The sequence below is a fragment of the Taudactylus pleione genome, unplaced genomic scaffold, assembly GCF_031769625.1.
Source record: "Taudactylus pleione unplaced genomic scaffold, aTauple2 ptg000134l, whole genome shotgun sequence".
NCBI classification, from domain to species: domain Eukaryota; kingdom Metazoa; phylum Chordata; class Amphibia; order Anura; family Myobatrachidae; genus Taudactylus; species Taudactylus pleione.
In genome coordinates this window covers 4,586,664-4,605,000 of record NW_028284536.1, presented here as the reverse complement: position 1 = coordinate 4,605,000, position 18,337 = coordinate 4,586,664, and the positions used below count along the sequence as shown (strand labels likewise).

General features: G+C 35.4%; 7 non-coding genes across 7 annotated transcripts; 6 read left to right on the top strand and 1 right to left on the bottom strand.

Moving 5' to 3' along the window:
- The first annotated feature begins 364 nt into the window (after positions 1 to 364).
- TRNAN-GUU (transfer RNA asparagine (anticodon GUU)) lies at positions 365 to 438 on the top strand. The gene has a single exon. It is a non-coding gene; the product is annotated as a tRNA-Asn (tRNA).
- An 862-nt stretch (positions 439 to 1,300) lies between these two features.
- On the top strand, positions 1,301 to 1,374 carry TRNAN-GUU (transfer RNA asparagine (anticodon GUU)). Its single transcript has one exon. It is a non-coding gene; the product is annotated as a tRNA-Asn (tRNA).
- A 4,611-nt stretch (positions 1,375 to 5,985) lies between these two features.
- TRNAN-GUU (transfer RNA asparagine (anticodon GUU)) lies at positions 5,986 to 6,059 on the top strand. Its single transcript has one exon. It is a non-coding gene; the product is annotated as a tRNA-Asn (tRNA).
- A 2,736-nt stretch (positions 6,060 to 8,795) lies between these two features.
- TRNAN-GUU (transfer RNA asparagine (anticodon GUU)) lies at positions 8,796 to 8,869 on the top strand. Its single transcript has one exon. It is a non-coding gene; the product is annotated as a tRNA-Asn (tRNA).
- Positions 8,870 to 11,606: 2,737 nt separating this feature from the next.
- Positions 11,607 to 11,680, top strand: TRNAN-GUU (transfer RNA asparagine (anticodon GUU)). Its single transcript has one exon. It is a non-coding gene; the product is annotated as a tRNA-Asn (tRNA).
- Positions 11,681 to 12,543: 863 nt separating this feature from the next.
- On the top strand, positions 12,544 to 12,617 carry TRNAN-GUU (transfer RNA asparagine (anticodon GUU)). The gene has a single exon. It is a non-coding gene; the product is annotated as a tRNA-Asn (tRNA).
- Positions 12,618 to 15,100: 2,483 nt separating this feature from the next.
- TRNAK-CUU (transfer RNA lysine (anticodon CUU)) lies at positions 15,101 to 15,172 on the bottom strand. The gene has a single exon. It is a non-coding gene; the product is annotated as a tRNA-Lys (tRNA).
- Positions 15,173 to 18,337: the final 3,165 nt, after the last annotated feature.

Genomic DNA, 18,337 nt, shown 5'->3' with positions numbered 1-18,337 from the left:
AAAATACGAATTAAATGAGTTAAGATGATAATGGATTTTCTACTATAAGCAAAGACCAAAAAAGTAAAAATAGCTATCCCAATTTTAGATTTGATAAATGAAAATAGCACATAGCAGAGGATGGTTTCGATCCAACGACCTCTGGGTTATGGGCCCAGCACGCTTCCGCTGCGCCACTCTTCTGCTCATGGAAGTGCTTAGAACTCAAGAAGGGTTGATTCATCACAAGAACATGGCAATGTGTTCTTTTTAATTAGCGAAAAATCCTAAAATAACTGTCCAGATTAGAGACTTTATAAACTTTGGCAAGGAAACTTTCCAGATCAATGTTTCTTAGCTGTTGTTAGTTTATGTCTCACGTAGGGTCTCTGTGGCGCAATTGGTTAGCGCGTTCGGCTGTTAACCGGAAGGTTGGTGGTTCAATCCCACCCAGGGACGAGAATCTTCTATTAGTCAAATTTGGGGAATTTTAGGTAGAGAAGTCAACATGTCAAACTACCTATTTTATGTTAGGGTTCAAGACTTTCTCTGAAACAATTATCTCTAAAGTGAGTTTAATTTGATTTAAGCCAATTTATTCAACATTTAGAAAATACCTGAAGGTAAATGTTGTTCCTGGTTATATCTAATCAGCAGAATGCAACCTAGCAGCATTTTTAAGTGGAAGCCTGTGTTATGTTATAACCAGGTGTTATCTTATCAGTACAAAGGTAAGGAATTAAGAAAAACTTTTTGAAGTGTGAAGATTTTTCTTACAAAATCATTGTCTTATTGCATCACCAAAGTGTAAGCTGGAAAGATGATTTTGATAAATTACTTGATAGAACACCTGATTTGCTCTTCTGGAGTCAATGTATTTTGTTTTTCTCAATAACCATAGAAGTAATAGGGTAAAGTAAAGACATTATGTGGATTTTTTGCTACAGCACTTCTGTCAAAATACGATTTAAATGAGTTAAGATGATAATGGATTTTCCACTATAAGCAAAGACCAAAAAAGTCAAAATAGCAATCCCAATTTTAGATTTGATAAATGAAAATAGCACATAGCAGAGGATGGCTTCGATCCAACGACCTCTGGGTTATGGGCCCAGCACGCTTCCGCTGCGCCACTCTGCTGCTCATGGAAGTGCTTAGAACTCAAGAAGGGTTGATTCATCACAAGAACATGGCAATGTGTTCCTTTTAATTAGCGAAAAATCCTAAAATAACTGTCCAGATTAGAGACTTTATAAACTTTGGCAAGGAAACTTTCCAGATCAATGTTTCTTAGCTGTTGTTAGTTTATGTCTCACATAGGGTCTCTGTGGCGCAATTGGTTAGCGCGTTCGGCTGTTAACCAGAAGGTTGGTGGTTCAATCCCACCCAGGGACGAGAATCTTCTATTAGTTAAATTTTGGGGAATATTAGGTAGAGAAGTCAACATGTCTAACTACCTATTTTATGGTAGGGTTCAAGACTTTCTCTGAAACAATTATCTCTAAAGTGAGTTTAATTTGATTTAAGCCAATTTATTCAACAATTAGAAAATACCTGAAGGTTAATGTTGTTCCTGGTGATATCTAATCAGCAGAATGCAACCTAGCAGCATTTTAAGTGAAAGCCTGTGTTATGTTATAACCAGGTGTTATCTTATCAGTACAAAGGTAAGGAATTAAGAAAAACTTTATGAAGTTTGAAGATTTTTCTTACAAAATCATTGTCTTATTGCATCACCAAAGTGTAAGCTGGAAAGATGATTTTGATAAATTACTTGTTTGAACACCTGATTTGCTCTTCTGGAGTCAATGTAGTTTGTTTTTCTCAATAACCATAGAAGTAATAGGGTAAAGTAAAGACATTATGTGGATTTTTTGCTACAGCACTTCTGTCAAAATACGAATTAAATGAGTTAAGATGATAATGGATTTTCTACTATAAGCAAAGACCAAAAAAGTCAAAATAGATATCCCAATTTTAGATTTGATAAATGAAAATAGCACATAGCAGAGGATGGTTTCGATCCAACGACCTTTGGGTTATGGGCCCAGCACGCTTCCGCTGCGCCACTCTGCTGCTCATGGAAGTGCTTAGAACTCAAGAAGGGTTGATTCATCACAAGAACATGGCAATGTGTTCCTTTTAATTAATGAAAAGTCCTAAAATAACTGTCCAGATTAGAGACTTTATAAACTTTGGTAAGGAAACTTTCCAGATCAATGTTTCTTAGCTGTTGTTTGTTTATGTCTCATATAGGGTCTCTGTGGCACAATTGGTTTGCACGTTCGGCTGTTAATTGGAATATTGGTGGTTCAATCCCACCCAGGGATGAAAATCTTCTATTAGTCAAATTTTGGGGATTTTTAGGTAGAGAAGTCAACATGTCAAACTACCTATTTTATGGTAGGGTTCAAGACTTTCTCTGAAACAATTATCTCTAAAGTGAGTTTAATTTGATTTAAGCCAATTTATTCAACATTTAGAAAATACCTGAAGGTTAATGTTGTTCCTGGTGATATCTAATCAGCAGAATGCAACCTAGCAGCATTTTTAAGTGGAAGCCTGTGTTATGTTAAAACCAGGTGTTATCTTATCAGTACAAAGGTAAGGAATTAAGAAAAACTTTTTGAAGTGTGAAGATTTTTCTTACAAAATCATTGTCTTATTGCATCACCAAAGTGTAAGCTGGAAAGATGATTTTGATAAATTACTTGTTAGATCACCTGATTTGCTCTTCTGGAGTCAATGTAGTTTGTTTTTCTCAATAACCATAGAAGTAATACGGTAAAGTAAAGACATTATGTGGATTTTTTGCTACAGCACTTCTGTCAAAATACGAATTAAATGAGTTAAGATGATAATGGATTTTCTACTATAAGCAAAGACCAAAAAAGTCAAAATAGCAATCCCAATTTTAGATTTGATAAATGAAAATAGCACATAGCAGAGGATGGTTTTGATTCAACGACCTCTGGGTTATGGGCCCAGCACGCTTCCGCTGCGCCACTCTGCTGCTCATGGAAGTGCTTAGAACTCAAGAAGGGTTGATTCATCACAAGAACATGGCAATGTGTTCCTTTTAATTAATGAAAAATCCTAAAATAACTGTCCAGATTAGAGACTTTATAAACTTTGGTAAGGAAACTTTCCAGATCAATGTTTCTTAGCTGTTGTTTGTTTATGTCTCATATAGGGTCTCTGTGGCACAATTGGTTTGCACGTTCGGCTGTTAATTGGAATATTGGTGGTTCAATCCCACCCAGGGATGAAAATCTTCTATTAGTCAAATTTTGGGGATTTTTAGGTAGAGAAGTCAACATGTCAAACTACCTATTTTATGTTAGGGTTCAAGACTTTCTCTGAAACAATTATCTCTAAAGTGAGTTTAATTTGATTTAAGCCAATTTATTCAACATTTAGAAAATACCTGAAGGTAAATGTTGTTCCTGGTTATATCTAATCAGCAGAATGCAACCTAGCAGCATTTTTAAGTGGAAGCCTGTGTTATGTTATAACCAGGTGTTATCTTATCAGTACAAAGGTAAGGAATTAAGAAAAACTTTTTGAAGTGTGAAGATTTTTCTTACAAAATCATTGTCTTATTGCATCACCAAAGTGTAAGCTGGAAAGATGATTTTGATAAATTACTTGATAGAACACCTGATTTGCTCTTCTGGAGTCAATGTAGTTTGTTTTTCTCAATAACCATAGAAGTAATAGGGTAAAGTAAAGACATTATGTGGATTTTTTGCTACAGCACTTCTGTCAAAATACGATTTAAATGAGTTAAGATGATAATGGATTTTCTACTATAAGCAAAGACCAAAAAAGTCAAAATAGCAATCCCAATTTTAGATTTGATAAATGAAAATAGCACATAGCAGAGGATGGTTTCGATCCAACGACCTCTGGGTTATGGGCCCAGCACACTTCCGCTGCGCCACTCTGCTGCTCATGGAAGTGCTTAGAACTCAAGAAGGGTTGATTCATCACAAGAACATGGCAATGTGTTCCTTTTAATTAATGAAAAGTCCTAAAATAACTGTCCAGATTAGAGACTTTATAAACTTTGGAAAGGAAACTTTCCAGATCAATGTTTCTTAGCTGTTGTTTGTTTATGTCTCATATAGGGTCTCTGTGGCACAATTGGTTTGCACGTTCGGCTGTTAATTGGAATATTGGTGGTTCAATCCCACCCAGGGATGAAAATCTTCTATTAGTCAAATTTTGGGGATTTTTAGGTAGAGAAGTCAACATGTCAAACTACCTAATTTATGGTAGGGTTCAAGACTTTCTCTGAAACAATTATCTCTAAAGTGAGTTTAATTTGATTTAAGCCAATTTATTCAACATTTAGAAAATACCTGAAGGTTAATGTTGTTCCTGGTGATATCTAATCAGCAGAATGCAACCTAGCAGCATTTTTAAGTGGAAGCCTGTGTTATGTTAAAACCAGGTGTTATCTTATCAGTACAAAGGTAAGGAATTAAGAAAAACTTTTTGAAGTGTGAAGATTTTTCTTACAAAATCATTGTCTTATTGCATCACCAAAGTGTAAGCTGGAAAGATGATTTTGATAAATTACTTGTTAGATCACCTGATTTGCTCTTCTGGAGTCAATGTAGTTTGTTTTTCTCAATAACCATAGAAGTAATACGGTAAAGTAAAGACATTATGTGGATTTTTTGCTACAGCACTTCTGTCAAAATACGAATTAAATGAGTTAAGATGATAATGGATTTTCTACTATAAGCAAAGACCAAAAAAGTAAAAATAGCTATCCCAATTTTAGATTTGATAAATGAAAATAGCACATAGCAGAGGATGGTTTCGATCCAACGACCTCTGGGTTATGGGCCCAGCACGCTTCCGCTGCGCCACTCTGCTGCTCATGGAAGTGCTTAGAACTCAAGAAGGGTTGATTCATCACAAGAACATGGCAATGTGTTCCTTTTAATTAATGAAAAGTCCTAAAATAACTGTCCAGATTAGAGACTTTATAAACTTTGGTAAGGAAACTTTCCAGATCAATGTTTCTTAGCTGTTGTTTGTTTATGTCTCATATAGGGTCTCTGTGGCACAATTGGTTTGCACGTTCGGCTGTTAATTGGAATATTGGTGGTTCAATCCCACCCAGGGATGAAAATCTTCTATTAGTCAAATTTTGGGGATTTTTAGGTAGAGAAGTCAACATGTCAAACTACCTAATTTATGGTAGGGTTCAAGACTTTCTCTGAAACAATTATCTCTAAAGTGAGTTTAATTTGATTTAAGCCAATTTATTCAACATTTAGAAAATACCTGAAGGTTAATGTTGTTCCTGGTGATATCTAATCAGCAGAATGCAACCTAGCAGCATTTTTAAGTGGAAGCCTGTGTTATGTTAAAACCAGGTGTTATCTTATCAGTACAAAGGTAAGGAATTAAGAAAAACTTTTTGAAGTGTGAAGATTTTTCTTACAAAATCATTGTCTTATTGCATCACCAAAGTGTAAGCTGGAAAGATGATTTTGATAAATTACTTGTTAGATCACCTGATTTGCTCTTCTGGAGTCAATGTAGTTTGTTTTTCTCAATAACCATAGAAGTAATAGGGTAAATTAAAGACATTATGTGGATTTTTTGCTACAGCACTTCTGTCAAAATACGATTAAAATGAGTTAAGATGATAATGGATTTTCTACTATAAGCAAAGACCAAAAAAGTCAAAATAGCAATCCCAATTTTTAGATTTGATAAATGAAAATAGCACATAGCAGAGGATGGTTTCGATCCATCGACCTCTGGCTTATGGGCCCAGCACACTTCCGCTGCGCCACTCTGCTGCTCATGGAAGTGCTTAGAACTCAAGAAGGGTTGATTCATCACAAGAACATGGCAATGTGTTCTTTTTAATTAGCGAAAAATCCTAAAATAACTGTCCAGATTAGAGACTTTATAAACTTTGGCAAGGAAACTTTCCAGATCAATGTTTCTTAGCTGTTGTTAGTTTATGTCTCACATAGGGTCTCTGTGGCGCAATTGGTTAGCGCGTTCGGCTGTTAACCGGAAGGTTGGTGGTTCAATCCCACCCAGGGACGAGAATCTTCTATTAGTCAAATTTTGGGGAATTTTAGGTAGAGAAGTCAACATGTCAAACTACCTATTTTATGTTAGGGTTCAAGACTTTCTCTGAAACAATTATCTCTAAAGTGAGTTTAATTTGATTTAAGCCAATTTATTCAACATTTAGAAAATACCTGAAGGTAAATGTTGTTCCTGGTTATATCTAATCAGCAGAATGCAACCTAGCAGCATTTTTAAGTGGAAGCCTGTGTTATGTTATAACCAGGTGTTATCTTATCAGTACAAAGGTAAGGAATTAAGAAAAACTTTTTGAAGTGTGAAGATTTTTCTTACAAAATCATTGTCTTATTGCATCACCAAAGTGTAAGCTGGAAAGATGATTTTGATAAATTACTTGATAGAACACCTGATTTGCTCTTCTGGAGTCAATGTATTTTGTTTTTCTCAATAACCATAGAAGTAATAGGGTAAAGTAAAGACATTATGTGGATTTTTTGCTACAGCACTTCTGTCAAAATACGATTTAAATGAGTTAAGATGATAATGGATTTTCCACTATAAGCAAAGACCAAAAAAGTCAAAATAGCAATCCCAATTTTAGATTTGATAAATGAAAATAGCACATAGCAGAGGATGGCTTCGATCCAACGACCTCTGGGTTATGGGCCCAGCACGCTTCCGCTGCGCCACTCTGCTGCTCATGGAAGTGCTTAGAACTCAAGAAGGGTTGATTCATCACAAGAACATGGCAATGTGTTCCTTTTAATTAGCGAAAAATCCTAAAATAACTGTCCAGATTAGAGACTTTATAAACTTTGGCAAGGAAACTTTCCAGATCAATGTTTCTTAGCTGTTGTTAGTTTATGTCTCACATAGGGTCTCTGTGGCGCAATTGGTTAGCGCGTTTGGCTGTTAACCGGAAGGTTGGTGGTTCAATACCACCCAGGGACGAGAATCTTCTATTAGTTAAATTTTGGGGAATATTAGGTAGAGAAGTCAACATGTCTAACTACCTATTTTATGGTAGGGTTCAAGACTTTCTCTGAAACAATTATCTCTAAAGTGAGTTTAATTTGATTTAAGCCAATTTATTCAACAATTAGAAAATACCTGAAGGTTAATGTTGTTCCTGGTGATATCTAATCAGCAGAATGCAACCTAGCAGCATTTTAAGTGAAAGCCTGTGTTATGTTATAACCAGGTGTTATCTTATCAGTACAAAGGTAAGGAATTAAGAAAAACTTTATGAAGTTTGAAGATTTTTCTTACAAAATCATTGTCTTATTGCATCACCAAAGTGTAAGCTGGAAAGATGATTTTGATAAATTACTTGTTTGAACACCTGATTTGCTCTTCTGGAGTCAATGTAGTTTGTTTTTCTCAATAACCATAGAAGTAATAGGGTAAAGTAAAGACATTATGTGGATTTTTTGCTACAGCACTTCTGTCAAAATACGAATTAAATGAGTTAAGATGATAATGGATTTTCTACTATAAGCAAAGACCAAAAAAGTCAAAATAGATATCCCAATTTTAGATTTGATAAATGAAAATAGCACATAGCAGAGGATGGTTTCGATCCAACGACCTTTGGGTTATGGGCCCAGCACGCTTCCGCTGCGCCACTCTGCTGCTCATGGAAGTGCTTAGAACTCAAGAAGGGTTGATTCATCACAAGAACATGGCAATGTGTTCCTTTTAATTAATGAAAAGTCCTAAAATAACTGTCCAGATTAGAGACTTTATAAACTTTGGTAAGGAAACTTTCCAGATCAATGTTTCTTAGCTGTTGTTTGTTTATGTCTCATATAGGGTCTCTGTGGCACAATTGGTTTGCACGTTCGGCTGTTAATTGGAATATTGGTGGTTCAATCCCACCCAGGGATGAAAATCTTCTATTAGTCAAATTTTGGGGATTTTTAGGTAGAGAAGTCAACATGTCAAACTACCTATTTTATGGTAGGGTTCAAGACTTTCTCTGAAACAATTATCTCTAAAGTGAGTTTAATTTGATTTAAGCCAATTTATTCAACATTTAGAAAATACCTGAAGGTTAATGTTGTTCCTGGTGATATCTAATCAGCAGAATGCAACCTAGCAGCATTTTTAAGTGGAAGCCTGTGTTATGTTAAAACCAGGTGTTATCTTATCAGTACAAAGGTAAGGAATTAAGAAAAACTTTTTGAAGTGTGAAGATTTTTCTTACAAAATCATTGTCTTATTGCATCACCAAAGTGTAAGCTGGAAAGATGATTTTGATAAATTACTTGTTAGATCACCTGATTTGCTCTTCTGGAGTCAATGTAGTTTGTTTTTCTCAATAACCATAGAAGTAATACGGTAAAGTAAAGACATTATGTGGATTTTTTGCTACAGCACTTCTGTCAAAATACGAATTAAATGAGTTAAGATGATAATGGATTTTCTACTATAAGCAAAGACCAAAAAAGTCAAAATAGCAATCCCAATTTTAGATTTGATAAATGAAAATAGCACATAGCAGAGGATGGTTTCGATCCATCGACCTCTGGGTTATGGGCCCAGCACGCTTCCGCTGCGCCACTCTGCTGCTCATGGAAATGTTTAGAACTCAAGAAGGGTTGATTCATCACAAGAACATGGCAATGTGTTCCTTTTAATTAGCGAAAAATCCTAAAATAACTGTCCAGATTAGAGACTTTATAAACCTTGGCAAGGAAACTTTCCAGATCAATGTTTCTTAGCTGTTGTTAGTTTATGTCTCACATAGGGTCTCTGTGGCGCAATTGGTTAGTGCGTTCGGCTGTTAACCGGAAGGTTGGTGGTTCAATCCCACCCAGGGACGAGAATCTTCTATTAGTCAAATTTTGGGGAATTTTAAGTAGAGAAGTCAACATGTCTAACTACCTATTTTATGGTAGGGTTCAAGACTTTCTCTGAAACAATTATCTCTAAAGTGAGTTTAATTTGATTTAAGCCAATTTATTCAACAATTAGAAAATACCTGAAGGTTAATGTTGTTCCTGGAGATATCTAATCAGCAGAATGCAACCTAGCAGCATTTTTAAGTGGAAGCCTGTGTTATGTTAAAACCAGGTGTTATCTTATCAGTACAAAGGTAAGGAATTAAGAAAAACTTTATGAAGTTTGAAGATTTTTCTTACAAAATCATTGTCTTATTGCATCACCAAAGTGTAAGCTGGAAAGATGATTTTGATAAATTACTTGTTTGAACACCTGATTTGCTCTTCTGGAGTCAATGTAGTTTGTTTTTCTCAATAACCATAGAAGTAATAGGGTAAAGTAAAGACATTATGTGGATTTTTTGCTACAGCACTTCTGTCAAAATACGAATTAAATGAGTTAAGATGATAATGGATTTTCTACTATAAGCAAAGACCAAAAAAGTAAAAGTAGCTATCCCAATTTTAGATTTGATAAATGAAAATAGCACATAGCAGAGGATGGTTTCGATCCAACGACCTCTGGGTTATGGGCCAGGCACGCTTCCGCTGCGCCACTCTGCTGCTCATGGAAGTGCTTAGAACTCAAGAAGGGTTGATTCATCACAAGAACATGGCAATGTGTTCCTTTTAATTAATGAAAAGTCCTAAAATAACTGTCCAGATTAGAGACTTTATAAACTTTGGAAAGGAAACTTTCCAGATCAATGTTTCTTAGCTGTTGTTTGTTTATGTCTCATATAGGGTCTCTGTGGCACAATTGGTTTGCACGTTCGGCTGTTAATTGGAATATTGGTGGTTCAATCCCACCCAGGGATGAAAATCTTCTATTAGTCAAATTTTGGGGATTTTTAGGTAGAGAAGTCAACATGTCAAACTACCTAATTTATGGTAGGGTTCAAGACTTTCTCTGAAACAATTATCTCTAAAGTGAGTTTAATTTGATTTAAGCCAATTTATTCAACATTTAGAAAATACCTGAAGGTTAATGTTGTTCCTGGTGATATCTAATCAGCAGAATGCAACCTAGCAGCATTTTTAAGTGGAAGCCTGTGTTATGTTAAAACCAGGTGTTATCTTATCAGTACAAAGGTAAGGAATTAAGAAAAACTTTTTGAAGTGTGAATATTTTTCTTACAAAATCATTGTCTTATTGCATCACCAAAGTGTAAGCTGGAAAGATGATTTTGATAAATTACTTGTTAGATCACCTGATTTGCTCTTCTGGAGTCAATGTAGTTTGTTTTTCTCAATAACCATAGAAGTAATAGGGTAAATTAAAGACATTATGTGGATTTTTTGCTACAGCACTTCTGTCAAAATACGATTAAAATGAGTTAACATGATAATGGATTTTCTACTATAAGCAAAGACCAAAAAAGTCAAAATAGCAAACCCAATTTTAGATTTGATAAATGAAAATAGCACATAGCAGAGGATGGTTTCGATCCATCGACCTCTGGCTTATGGGCCCAGCACGCTTCCGCTGCGCCACTCTGCTGGTCATGGAAGTGCTTAGAACTCAAGAAGGGTTGATTCATCACAAGAACATGGCAATGTGTTCCTTTTAATTAACGAAAAATCCTAAAATAACTGTCCAGAATAGAGACTTTATAAACTTTGGCAAGGAAACTTTCCAGATCAATGTTTCTTAGCTGTTGTTTGTTTATGTCTCATATAGGGTCTCTGTGGCGCAATTGGTTAGCGCGTTCGGCTGTTAACTGGAATGTTGGTGGTTCAATCCCACCCAGGGACGAGAATCTTCTATTAGTCAAATTTTGGGGAATTTTAGGTAGAGAAGTCAACATGTCAAACTACCTATTTTATGTTAGGGTTCAAGACTTTCTCTGAAACAATTATCTCTAAAGTGAGTTTAATTTGATTTAAGCCAATTTATTCAACATTTAGAAAATACCTGAAGGTAAATGTTGTTCCTGGTTATATCTAATCAGCAGAATGCAACCTAGCAGCATTTTTAAGTGGAAGCCTGTGTTATGTTATAACCAGGTATTATCTTATCAGTACAAAGGTAAGGAATTAAGAAAAACTTTTTGAAGTGTGAAGATTTTTCTTACAAAATCATTGTCTTATTGCATCACCAAAGTGTAAGCTGGAAAGATGATTTTGATAAATTACTTGATAGAACACCTGATTTGCTCTTCTGGAGTCAATGTATTTTGTTTTTCTCAATAACCATAGAAGTAATAGGGTAAAGTAAAGACATTATGTGGATTTTTTGCTACAGCACTTCTGTCAAAATACGATTTAAATGAGTTAAGATGATAATGGATTTTCCACTATAAGCAAAGACCAAAAAAGTCAAAATATCAATCCCAATTTTAGATTTGATAAATGAAAATAGCACATAGCAGAGGATGGCTTCGATCCAACGACCTCTGGGTTATGGGCCCAGCACGCTTCCGCTGCGCCACTCTGCTGCTCATGGAAGTGCTTAGAACTCAAGAAGGGTTGATTCATCACAAGAACATGGCAATGTGTTCTTTTTAATTAGCGAAAAATCCTAAAATAACTGTCCAGATTAGAGACTTTATAAACTTTGGCAAGGAAACTTTCCAGATCAATGTTTCTTAGCTGTTGTTAGTTTATGTCTCACATAGGGTCTCTGTGGCGCAATTGGTTAGCGCGTTCGGCTGTTAACCAGAAGGTTGGTGGTTCAATCCCACCCAGGGACGAGGATCTTCTATTAGTTAAATTTTGGGGAATTTTAGGTAGAGAAGTCAACATGTCTAACTACCTATTTTATGGTAGGGTTCAAGACTTTCTCTGAAACAATTATCTCTAAAGTGAGTTTAATTTGATTTAAGCCAATTTATTCAACAATTAGAAAATACCTGAAGGTTAATGTTGTTCCTGGTGATATCTAATCAGCAGAATGCAACCTAGCAGCATTTTTAAGTGAAAGCCTGTGTTATGTTATAACCAGGTGTTATCTTATCAGTACAAAGGTAAGGAATTAAGAAAAACTTTATGAAGTTTGAAGATTTTTCTTACAAAATCATTGTCTTATTGCATCACCAAAGTGTAAGCTGGAAAGATGATTTTGATAAATTACTTGATAGAACACCTGATTTGCTCTTCTGGAGTCAATGTATTTTGTTTTTCTCAATAACCATAGAAGTAATAGGGTAAAGTAAAGACATTATGTGGATTTTTTGCTACAGCACTTCTGTCAAAATACGATTTAAATGAGTTAAGATGATAATGGATTTTCCACTATAAGCAAAGACCAAAAAAGTCAAAATAGCAATCCCAATTTTAGATTTGATAAATGAAAATAGCACATAGCAGAGGATGGCTTCGATCCAACGACCTCTGGGTTATGGGCCCAGCACGCTTCCGCTGCGCCACTCTGCTGCTCATGGAAGTGCTTAGAACTCAAGAAGGGTTGATTCATCACAAGAACATGGCAATGTGTTCCTTTTAATTAGCGAAAAATCCTAAAATAACTGTCCAGATTAGAGACTTTATAAACCTTGGCAAGGAAACTTTCCAGATCAATGTTTCTTAGCTGTTGTTAGTTTATGTCTCACATAGGGTCTCTGTGGCGCAATTGGTTAGCGCGTTCGGCTGTTAACCGGAAGGTTGGTGGTTCAATCCCACCCAGGGACGAGAATCTTCTATTAGTCAAATTTTGGGGAATTTTAAGTAGAGAAGTCAACATGTCTAACTACCTATTTTATGGTAGGGTTCAAGACTTTCTCTGAAACAATTATCTCTAAAGTGAGTTTAATTTGATTTAAGCCAATTTATTCAACAATTAGAAAATACCTGAAGGTTAATGTTGTTCCTGGAGATATCTAATCAGCAGAATGCAACCTAGCAGCATTTTTAAGTGGAAGCCTGTGTTATGTTAAAACCAGGTGTTATCTTATCAGTACAAAGGTAAGGAATTAAGAAAAACTTTATGAAGTTTGAAGATTTTTCTTACAAAATCATTGTCTTATTGCATCACCAAAGTGTAAGCTGGAAAGATGATTTTGATAAATTACTTGTTTGAACACCTGATTTGCTCTTCTGGAGTCAATGTAGTTTGTTTTTCTCAATAACCATAGAAGTAATAGGGTAAAGTAAAGACATTATGTGGATTTTTTGCTACAGCACTTCTGTCAAAATACGAATTAAATGAGTTAAGATGATAATGGATTTTCTACTATAAGGAAAGACCAAAAAAGTCAAAATAGCAATCCCAATTTTAGATTTGATAAATGAAAATAGCACATAGCAGAGGATGGTTTCGATCCATTGACCTCTGGGTTATGGGCCCAGCACGCTTCCGCTGCGCCACTCTGCTGCTCATGGAAGTGCTTAGAACTCAAGAAGGGTTGATTCATCACAAGAACATGGCAATGTGTTCCTTTTAATTAATGAAAAGACCTAAAATAACTGTCCAGATTAGAGACTTTATAAACTTTGGAAAGGAAACTTTCCAGATCAATGTTTCTTAGCTGTTGTTTGTTTATGTCTCATATAGGGTCTCTGTGGCACAATTGGTTTGCACGTTCGGCTGTTAATTGGAATATTGGTGGTTCAATCCCACCCAGGGATGAAAATCTTCTATTAGTCAAATTTTGGGGATTTTTAGGTAGAGAAGTCAACATGTCAAACTACCTAATTTATGGTAGGGTTCAAGACTTTCTCTGAAACAATTATCTCTAAAGTGAGTTTAATTTGATTTAAGCCAATTTATTCAACATTTAGAAAAAACCTGAAGGTTAATGTTGTTCCTGGTGATATCTAATCAGCAGAATGCAACCTAGCAGCATTTTTAAGTGGAAGCCTGTGTTATGTTAAAACCAGGTGTTATCTTATCAGTACAAAGGTAAGGAATTAAGAAAAACTTTTTGAAGTGTGAAGATTTTTCTTACAAAATCATTGTCTTATTGCATCACCAAAGTGTAAGCTGGAAAGATGATTTTGATAAATTACTTGTTAGATCACCTGATTTGCTCTTCTGGAGTCAATGTAGTTTGTTTTTCTCAATAACCATAGAAGTAATAGGGTAAATTAAAGACATTATGTGGATTTTTTGCTACAGCACTTCTGTCAAAATACGATTTAAATGAGTTAAGATGATAATGGATTTTCCACTATAAGCAAAGACCAAAAAAGTCAAAATAGCAATCCCAATTTTAGATTTGATAAATGAAAATAGCACATAGCAGAGGATGGCTTCGATCCAACGACCTCTGGGTTATGGGCCCAGCACGCTTCCGCTGCGCCACTCTGCTGCTCATGGAAGTGCTTAGAACTCAAGAAGGGTTGATTCATCACAAGAACATGGCAATGTGTTCTTTTTAATTAGCGAAAAATCCTAAAATAACTGTCCAGATTAGAGACTTTATAAACTTTGGCAAGGAAACTTTCCAGATCAATGTTTCTTAGTTGTTGTTAGTTTATGTCTCACATAGGGTCTCTGTGTCGCAATTGGTTAGCGCGTTCGGCTGTTAACCGGAAGGTTGGTGGTTCAATCCCACCCAGGGACGAGAATCTTCTATTAGTTAAATTTTGGGGAATTTTAGGTAGAGAAGTCAACATGTCTAACTACCTATTTTATGGTAGGGTTCAAGACTTTCTCTGAAACAATTATCTCTAAAGTGAGTTTAATTTGATTTAAGCCAATTTATTCAACAATTAGAAAATACCTGAAGGTTAATGTTGTTCCTGGTGATATCTAATCAGCAGAATGCAACCTAGCAGCATTTTAAGTGAAAGCCTGTGTTATGTTATAACCAGGTGTTATCTTATCAGTACAAAGGTAAGGAATTAAGAAAAACTTTATGAAGTTTGAAGATTTTTCTTACAAAATCATTGTCTTATTGCATCACCAAAGTGTAAGCTGGAAAGATGATTTTGATAAATTACTTGTTTGAACACCTGATTTGCTCTTCTGGAGTCAATGTAGTTTGTTTTTCTCAATAACCATAGAAGTAATAGGGTAAAGTAAAGACATTATGTGGATTTTTTGCTACAGCACTTCTGTCAAAATACGAATTAAATGAGTTAAGATGATAATGGATTTTCTACTATAAGCAAAGACCAAAAAAGTCAAAATAGATATCCCAATTTTAGATTTGATAAATGAAAATAGCACATAGCAGAGGATGGTTTCGATCCAACGACCTCTGGGTTAAGGGCCCAGCACGCTTCCGCTGCGCCACTCTGCTGCTCATGGAAGTGCTTAGAACTCAAGAAGGGTTGATTCATCACAAGAACATGGCAATGTGTTCCTTTTAATTAATGAAAAGTCCTAAAATAACTGTCCAGATTAGAGACTTTATAAACTTTGGTAAGGAAACTTTCCAGATCAATGTTTCTTAGCTGTTGTTTGTTTATGTCTCATATAGGGTCTCTGTGGCACAATTGGTTTGCACGTTCGGCTGTTAATTGGAATATTGGTGGTTCAATCCCACCCAGGGATGAAAATCTTCTATTAGTCAAATTTTGGGGATTTTTAGGTAGAGAAGTCAACATGTCAAACTACCTATTTTATGGTAGGGTTCAAGACTTTCTCTGAAACAATTATCTCTAAAGTGAGTTTAATTTGATTTAAGCCAATTTATTCAACATTTAGAAAATACCTGAAGGTTAATGTTGTTCCTGGTGATATCTAATCAGCAGAATGCAACCTAGCAGCATTTTTAAGTGGAAGCCTGTGTTATGTTAAAACCAGGTGTTATCTTATCAGTACAAAGGTAAGGAATTAAGAAAAACTTTTTGAAGTGTGAAGATTTTTCTTACAAAATCATTGTCTTATTGCATCACCAAAGTGTAAGCTGGAAAGATGATTTTGATAAATTACTTGTTAGATCACCTGATTTGCTCTTCTGGAGTCAATGTAGTTTGTTTTTCTCAATAACCATAGAAGTAATACGGTAAAGTAAAGACATTATGTGGATTTTTTGCTACAGCACTTCTGTCAAAATACGAATTAAATGAGTTAAGATGATAATGGATTTTCTACTATAAGCAAAGACCAAAAAAGTCAAAATAGCAATCCCAATTTTAGATTTGATAAATGAAAATAGCACATAGCAGAGGATGGTTTCGATCCATCGACCTCTGGGTTATGGGCCCAGCACGCTTCCGCTGCGCCACTCTGCTGCTCATGGAAATGCTTAGAACTCAAGAAGGGTTGATTCATCACAAGAACATGGCAATGTGTTCCTTTTAATTAGCGAAAAATCCTAAAATAACTGTCCAGATTAGAGACTTTATAAACCTTGGCAAGGAAACTTTCCAGATCAATGTTTCTTAGCTGTTGTTAGTTTATGTCTCACATAGGGTCTCTGTGGCGCAATTGGTTAGTGCGTTCGGCTGTTAACCGGAAGGTTGGTGGTTCAATCCCACCCAGGTACGAGAATCTTCTATTAGTCAAATTTTGGGGAATTTTAAGTAGAGAAGTCAACATGTCTAACTACCTATTTTATGGTAGGGTTCAAGACTTTCTCTGAAACAATTATCTCTAAAGTGAGTTTAATTTGATTTAAGCCAATTTATTCAACATTTAGAAAATACCTGAAGGTTAATGTTGTTCCTGGTGATATCTAATCAGCAGAATGCAACCTAGCAGCATTTTTAAGTGGAAGCCTGTGTTATGTTAAAACCAGGTGTTATCTTATCAGTACAAAGGTAAGGAATTAAGAAAAACTTTTTGAAGTGTGAAGATTTTTCTTACAAAATCATTGTCTTATTGCATCACCAAAGTGTAAGCTGGAAAGATGATTTTGATAAATTACTTGTTAGATCACCTGATTTGCTCTTCTGGAGTCAATGTAGTTTGTTTTTCTCAATAACCATAGAAGTAATAGGGTAAATTAAAGACATTATGTGGATTTTTTGCTACAGCACTTCTGTCAAAATACGATTAAAATGAGTTAAGATGATAATGGATTTTCTACTATAAGCAAAGACCAAAAAAGTCAAAATAGCAATCCCAATTTTAGATTTGATAAATGAAAATAGCACATAGCAGAGGATGGTTTCGATCCATCGACCTCTGGCTTATGGGCCCAGCACGCTTCCGCTGCGCCACTCTGCTGCTCATGGAAGTGCTTAGAACTCAAGAAGGGTTGATTCATCACAAGAACATGGCAATGTGTTCCTTTTAATTAACGAAAAATCCTAAAATAACTGTCCAGAATAGAGACTTTATAAACTTTGGCAAGGAAACTTTCCAGATCAATGTTTCTTAGCTGTTGTTTGTTTATGTCTCATATAGGGTCTCTGTGGCGCAATTGGTTAGCGCGTTCGGCTGTTAACTGGAATGTTGGTGGTTCAATCCCACCCAGGGACGAGAATCTTCTATTAGTCAAATTTTGGTGAATTTTAGGTAGAGAAGTCAACATGTCTAACTACCTATTTTATGGTAGGGTTCAAGACTTTCTCTGAAACAATTATCTCTAAAGTGAGTTTAATTTGATTTAAGACAATTTATTCAACAATTAGAAAATACCTGAAGGTTAATGTTGTTCCTGGAGATATCTAATCAGCAGAATGCAACCTAGCAGCATTTTTAAGTGGAAGCCTGTGTTATGTTAAAACCAGGTGTTATCTTATCAGTACAAAGGTAAGGAATTAAGAAAAACTTTATGAAGTTTGAAGATTTTTCTTACAAAATCATTGTCTTATTGCATCACCAAAGTGTAAGCTGGAAAGATGATTTTGATAAATTACTTGTTTGAACACCTGATTTGCTCTTCTGGAGTCAATGTAGTTTGTTTTTCTCAATAACCATAGAAGTAATAGGGTAAAGTAAAGACATTATGTGGATTTTTTGCTACAGCACTTCTGTCAAAATACGAATTAAATGAGTTAAGATGATAATGGATTTTCTACTATAAGCAAAGACCAAAAAAGTCAAAATAGCTATCCCAATTTTAGATTTGATAAATGAAAATAGCACATAGCAGAGGATGGTTTCGATCCAACGACCTCTGGGTTATGGGCCCAGCACGCTTCCGCTGCGCCACTCTGCTGCTCATGGAAGTGCTTAGAACTCAAGAAGGGTTGATTCATCACAAGAACATGGCAATGTGTTCCTTTTAATTAATGAAAAGTCCTAAAATAACTGTCCAGATTAGAGACTTTATAAACTTTGGAAAGGAAACTATCCAGATCAATGTTTCTTAGCTGTTGTTTGTTTATGTCTCATATAGGGTCTCTGTGGCACAATTGGTTTGCACGTTTGGCTGTTAATTGGAATATTGGTGGTTCAATCCCACCCAGGGATGAAAATCTTCTATTAGTCAAATTTTGGGGATTTTTAGGTAGAGAAGTCAACATGTCAAACTACCTAATTTATGGTAGGGTTCAAGACTTTCTCTGAAACA